The sequence below is a fragment of the Pseudoliparis swirei genome, chromosome 7 (assembly GCF_029220125.1).
Source record: "Pseudoliparis swirei isolate HS2019 ecotype Mariana Trench chromosome 7, NWPU_hadal_v1, whole genome shotgun sequence".
Lineage (NCBI taxonomy): Eukaryota > Metazoa > Chordata > Actinopteri > Perciformes > Liparidae > Pseudoliparis > Pseudoliparis swirei.
The window spans coordinates 26,229,555-26,236,571 of NC_079394.1; the positions used below are offsets into that span (position 1 = coordinate 26,229,555).

The 7,017-nt window shown below is 40.5% G+C and overlaps 1 long non-coding RNA gene across 4 annotated transcripts; it reads right to left on the reverse strand.

Annotated features, from left to right (window-relative positions):
* Positions 1-767: 767 nt before the first annotated feature.
* On the reverse strand, positions 768-4,211 carry LOC130196265 (uncharacterized). 4 transcript variants are annotated; one of them, XR_008832215.1, is made up of 5 exons: positions 4,071-4,211; positions 3,442-3,541; positions 2,027-2,096; positions 1,725-1,820; positions 768-1,301 (listed from the first exon to the last, which is right to left on the reverse strand). It is a non-coding gene; the product is annotated as an uncharacterized LOC130196265 (long non-coding RNA). The 4 variants fall into 4 exon arrangements; XR_008832214.1 differs by lacking the exon at positions 2,027-2,096; XR_008832216.1 differs by lacking the exon at positions 2,027-2,096 and having other exon boundaries at positions 3,442-3,585.
* Between the last annotated feature and the right edge of the window lie 2,806 nt (positions 4,212-7,017).

The window sequence follows — 7,017 nt, forward strand, 5'->3', positions numbered from 1 at the left end:
TTAAAAAGTTTGATGACTTGCTACTTGTACCTTTTGATTACAGCTTAAATTAAAGTGTTAATTTAGCTCAACTCAATTATTTTCAGTTATTAGTACTTAAAATGTTCAAGTTTTCAAACCACTGGAATAAGTTCACAGAACTTAAAAAAATAAAGTACACAACCACACCATTTCATGTTAACCAAACTCAATGTTTTCGAGTTCACATTAGTCAAATGTTTTGAATTTGTTTACTTAAAAAGATAAGACTCGAAACTTAATTTTTTTGTGGCAATTTATTGCCTCAATTACATTGAGTTTAACAAACTCAAAATTTAAGTCATGAACATCTATCTATTGAACAGTATTTTCTTGCACTCACATTTAGCACACTGCAATATTAAAATAAATAATTTGAAAATATACTTTAATAAATTGTAGAGCTTAAACTTAGAGCTGGTGACATAAAACAATACCAACATTTTTTGTTATAGCGAAAAAACACTGCTCTTGGCTTCCTGAGTATATAGTGCGGCATTTTGGATTAAATACAACAGAACTGTTTCAGAACATTTTCAGGAAAAAAAGAAAAACTTCCATCTTTATAGTGGCTGATCATTTTAATTATTTGAATGAATATGGGCACAACAAATAAAACATTTCAACTTTGCAACCAAAGTTAAACTTCCAAAATAAATTGTATCTTTACGTTTAAAAGATAATGATGATCTTTACCGCTATAGTGGGTTAAATATTGTTGATAAATTGACATTAACAGGAAACACGTACATGAGGCATAAAAGAATTTTTTTATTTTTTATCTGCACAAAGATAACAACCCGAGAACCATGACCTCTGCCTTTTTTTCCTCCATAATACACAACACAATAACATACATGAACAGATCACATGATGGCGCTGCATTGCAAAGCTGCAAGACGTGATCATAGACCTTTTAACTTGAACATGTTGAACCTTTTATAATGGTATACCGCTGCAGCCTTCCGTTTCTAGGTCATCAAAACATTCTTGAGGGTCTGCAACTTCGGTGACAGTTTGCCACTTTCTAGGCCAAGTAAGATCTTTTGAATGAACTCAAAAGTCTTGGTAAGTGCTTTGGGGTAGCTGAGGTGTAGTGCATACATGAATCCAAAGACTACCAGGAAGGCATCGCCAAGTCTGGTGAGACTAACCATGACATCACTTTCAATAATCACAGAGATTTTCACAGGGTGGTAGTGAACTGCACTTGTGTTATTGTCACTGGTGACAGTAAGGAGGCCCACTGCAACCCCATCAAGCTCTGGCTCATCAGACTCGTCCTGAATGAATGAAAAAGAGATACCAATCACAAACTAACACATGGAACAGCACAGATGACATAATGTATATTTCCTTAACCAAGTCCCAATGAAAACAAAGGCCTCTTTTACAAGGGAGACCTGTGTCTCATTGTAAGAGGGGAACAACATAAGATCCATGTTCTGCACACACAAATCAACCAAATTACCAGAGAATCCAAGTGGTGAGACTGAAACCAAGCTAAAGGACATTTACAGGAACATGTTTTACTGAACATCTTCTCACTTGCCAATACAGTTCCTTTGTAGTGAGGCGAAAACAGACTATATCCGAAAAGTGTATGGGTAGACTAAACAAAGGTAAGTCCTAAAAGATATTAGTATTTTGATGAACTGTTTACATCATGCACACGTAGAATCTGTTAGTGACTTAAGAAGACTCACTGTGCAGGTTCTGAAGAATCCAGATACATCCTCGCACAGATAGACAGGGAGGCCGTGGAGAACAGTCGTACGTTTGGTGTGTATGTCCTGGTTTTCCTATTCAGATAAAAACACATTTGTACATTTAAAATAATCCATTCAGAGCATATGGCCACAAATAACCTGTTCACATCTTTAATGCAATCAAACAAATGTCAAACACAGAGTGGACTAATTGCAAAATTCACAAAGCTCATTTGAGTCATTGAACCTGTTCGAAGTTCCACCGGTTCAACCTATGAAGTGTGTAATAATCTATTTACCTGTTCATCGTGGATTTTTAAAATTTCAGCCAGAGCATCTGCTGTCTTTCCAGTTCTTGATGCCTTCTGCCTAAATAAAGTCATTAGTCGTGGAAGATGGCGGTCAAGCTCAGCATAGAATCGGTTGGGCAGGTTCTGATTGGTTAAGTTTAGACCAACATCTAAAACTTTAAAGACAGAATTACTATTACTTACTAATTAATATAACAAGTTAATTACTATTAGCTTACCAAAACATGATCATGGACTACAGCTAACACTGCTTTAAAATGGCATGTTTTCCATTTTTGTATGCGATGTAAAACTAAAAGTAAATATTTGATTTGAAAGAACACTGACTAAAAAAGGACCGGTAACTGTTTCCCTATTCATCAGAGAAGAGAAGAAAATGAAAGACTGAGTTTTGAATGCTATTACAAACACATTCTTTGCACAATTTTTCTCATTCTAAAAATATATAATGTGTGGTTCTTAACCTTTAAATGAGTCCAAAAATATGTTACTGGTTGGCCACCTTTTCAGAAATACTTTTTTTTAGTGGAGATAGGTTGATGCAAATTCTATGCCATAGTACAATTACTGTCAATTATTTCATTTTATTTCTTCAAACAAGATTTTTCTGTGCTGTTCTTTGATATTTCTTACTTAAGGACTCTTCCCACAACACGTTGTGATTCCCATGCAACAGCCTGTGAGGTCCTGACACCCAGGTTAGGAACCGCTGGTATAATGCACTGACAAACATAGTTGACAATACATAATTTGTTGGTGGCATATCTAAACATTTCATTTATGCAGCTTACATGCAAGTCTCAATAACACCACCGTAAAACACTATCTATCTAGGATTTTCCATACAGGGTCTAACAATAACGTGTTTTTTATTTGACGTGCACAAAAACAAAGGAAATGCCAGAGATGCGAGTGACGTGAACAGTCAAGCATAAACACCGGGCGCTGCCCGTGAACCAACAGAGAAGCACCGGAGATCACTGTCAAGTTACGTTAGCTAGCGTACGTCATAGCCGCGATGTTCTCAGTCGAACAAGGTAGTTTAGTGGAACACCTCGTGCTCCTCCGCTGGTACGTCAAGTTACGTTAGCTTGCGCGAACCGACGTGCGTTAGCTATAGTACCTTAGTACACGAGGAGCGTACGTTAGCCAACGTTAGCCGCCACTTGTGTCTCTGAGCTCAAACCAGCCACTGCTGAAGTTGAGAGACAGACTCCGGCAGAGGATTGGAGTCTCGGCGAGTGAAGCAGACGTAGCTAGCTCGTAATGTCTCTCGCAAAGTCTAGGAAATTATTTTAAGTTTTAGTTTTTCGAGGTTTGGCAACTGGCTGATTGTAACATAATGTAACTAAACACATTACACATATCAACGTATATATAAAAACACTTAAGATCTCACTCACCTTGAAAACAGTCCGAGTCGACGATGACACCACAGCCTCGTGCGAAAGGGTGCAGGACGAAAGTATAGTCAACGACTCCCGCGAAATCCCCATAATGCACCTTGATAACGGCCAAAACACGTGATGACTCCAAGTTGATTTACACTACAAGTTGAATGTGAATTTTCAGCGTTACGTTTTATTTGTCGTTGATATGTTACTAGTTATTTTGTATTATCATGACAACTTCAATAGTCTTTTATGATACTGACTAAAAAACAACTAAAAGCACATTTTACTGTGTATTTTACACTTTTATTGTATTTTAGCATGTGATTTAGGTTTATTTTAAAATCATCCATATTTAAAACAATAGAAATAACAGGACTTTATCATTAGCAGCATATAATTACTAAATTCTATTACGTTGGGCGTACGTTATGTTTTACAAAATAGTTCCATTTAATCAAAATATATTAGTTAAAATTACTCAAAAAGAAGAACATGTTCCACCAACTTGACATATTTAAGTTAGTAGAACTTTCTCTAAAACTTTGAGTATACACTACTTAATCTATTTGATTAATTTGGACGTTCGGGTTTACAGTGTGCCCCTCTCTCACTCCCTTCGCGCTCCCTCGGCCTGGTACCTCCGGGGTCGCCTCCTGCCGTCTGACGGTCGTCCGGTGAGTTCAGCAGCGCTCTGGCGGAGGAGAGAAACTTCCCAGAACCGAGACGAGAGCAGTGACCTGGCATTCCAGTGCTGAGGACCCACTGCCAAGCTCACTGATTGAAAGTTACCCTTCCAGCCAGCTCCCCCTCCCCCTCGCCTCCCGCCCTGCCGCCGCCGCCCCGTTCTTCACTCCACCTGACTGCTAAAGGGCCGCAGAGAGAGAGAGAGAGAGGCATAGAGAGCCCCGGACCGCGAGGGGGGAATAGAGGAGGCGAGCTCTCCATCAGAATGTGAGCGGCGCTCGACTCTCCCAAGCACACAAACCAACCTGTCGGCCCGAGAGTTTGGCACACATTGACCTGACCTCACGGTCCAAAGGTTCACGCGCGCCTTTGACAAACGGGAGCTCCAAAGTTTTCCTTCACCTCTTCGAGTGCAGAGCAGAATATCAATGGATCGAGAATGCCGTGCCGAGTTTTTTCTATCAAGACCCACAACCACGGAAGGGGCCACAGTGCAGAGAAGGATGCATGTACTTCATAATATTATGGTGCCGTTATCACCTCTGTAATGGTGATATTGCCACTGAGAATCCACTCGAAGGCCATTTTAGAGCACACTCCGCACTTACATCATTATTATTTGGCATCTACCAGTGCGGCATGTTCACAAGAGCAGGGCGGCCTCGGCTCCATTCATTTCAGCGCTTTTCTTTCTGTTTCAGAACGCCGGGTCCTCTAGAGGACACCGCCCATGCAGTGTGTATTAATCTCAATCGTACCAACGGTTGTGGATTCCAATTCAAAATCACTTGCTGGACGGAGTTGAAGCCAGTGGAAATATTGAAAAGAGTCCAATTCAGAATACACAACATTGCAAATTGGTCCAAGTTCCATTTAGTAATCCACAAAGCTGTCACCGGGCATTTAACTTTGAGGTCGGACGACTCGACAAAAGAAACAAGAAGTTTAGCAAAGAAAATTGTGTCTACAGACATTTTATAAGAGCAAAAGAATAGGGATGTAACAAGCACTGCATATTGCCGTTGGAGTGTAATTGCTGGCTGCAGAAATGTCCAATGTGCGCACTGGGATTTGCATTCTGGGGAAACCGGAGCCCAACTGTTAACTGCAACACTTAGATCCGACCAGAATGAGCTCAACCGGCACTGCCCCATGCATTTGACTTCTACTTAAACAGGATGAGATCTCTTGAGAGAGAAGTTTATATTTCTAACAGAGTCTTAGGTAACAACCGTACCGCATAATTGAAACGGACCTCGACCTGACATCATATTTGACTTTTGCCCGACTCGCCCGTCTCTCTGGCTCACAGAGCAACTCGACACACACAGGAAGGCACTTTGTCCTCAGGTACGTTGACGATTTTGACCCAATATTACTCGGGGATACGAAGACCCATTTATTCCCCTAAAAATGGATTTTAATAATCTGGCAGAGGCTAAAAATTGAAAGACAACAAAAACAAACCAGAACCAGACGTGAAACCTGAGACACTGTTGGTGCTCCCGTCGGTGGAAAAACGATGAAACTGTAAGAGGCGGACAGAGTTTCTTTTATCAGTTCCTCTTAACCCTCTGTGACCTTTGGTGTCAATTTGACCCCATTCAATGTTTAACGTCTCTAAATAAATGATTGACATCATTTTTTTTTCGCTTCATATTTCATGACTTTTCCTAATTTATTGGGGACAACTGTGAAAACGTAACATTCACATGATGATATGTTTTAATGTCCTGTACACAACTTGTACCCATCGGTGTTCTCTGGGGTCAATTTGACCCCAGGCTGTTTTTCCACTGTGTAAAACATATAAGAACTAGAACGGGCACTCGGTAGAGCGCATACCTTCACATATCACAAGATTGGGCATTGAATTATGAACATTTTGGCATTAGTTGCATGCCAATTGGATACAAATTGACCATGCTATGGTAAAAAGAAGATTTTGAACTTTTCATGACCTTGACCTTTGACCCGATCGATCCCAAAATCTAATCAAATAGTCCCCGGATATTAACCAATCATCCCACCAAATTTCATGCGATTCGGTTTAATACTTTTTGCGTTATGCGAGTAACACGCATACAAATAAAGAAATAAATAAATACACAGCGATCAAAACATAACCTTCCGCATTTTCAATGCGAAGGTAAATATCAACTTTTTTATTTATGTAGTCAACAAAACTACATAAAGTACCTCACACTTAAACTTGGGAAACAATATTAATTCTAATCATTTTCTGGAGGTTTTAATTGCTGGGGTCAAATTGGCCCCACGTGTAAAAGACGTTCGTACATTTGAAGGTAACAGGAGGGTTAAAAGCCATCGCAAACGGCAACGTTTCCTCTTAGTGACGAGTCCGAGATACCTTCGCTCGCGATAAGCGTCCCCGGGAAAATTGTTTCACAAAGGGTCGAACGAGATGACAAAAAGATTAAATTAGAATATTCTCGTCCTTCAAACATTTCTATGCGGCCATCGGCAGGAAAAAGAAGCAGACCTGGTCGTCTCTTTGCTCCACGCAAAGGATAAACGTTGCAGGCGCGCACATCACACACTTCGTCTTTGGTCGGCCCTGGAAGTCGGGTCTCCGGAGCAGATCGTTTTTATCGGCTTCTCTGTTGCAGTCAGATGGAAACGGGCTCTCCCTTTAATTAGAAAAACAGCCTCTTCGAGAGGTGACACTGCTCTCTTTCACTGGTGAGGAAGTACAGCTTCAATACCTGGTGCAACTGTGTGTGTGTGTGTGTGTGTGTGTGTGCAGATGTGTTACAGTTTGTCCGTGGGTGTTTGTCAGTCTCACAAACAGAACCGTTTAGGCCCATCTGCCTTGTTAATGTGGGAGCGCGGTGCTAGTAGATGCTTTGATAGGAACCTTTTGAAACTACGGACATGTGT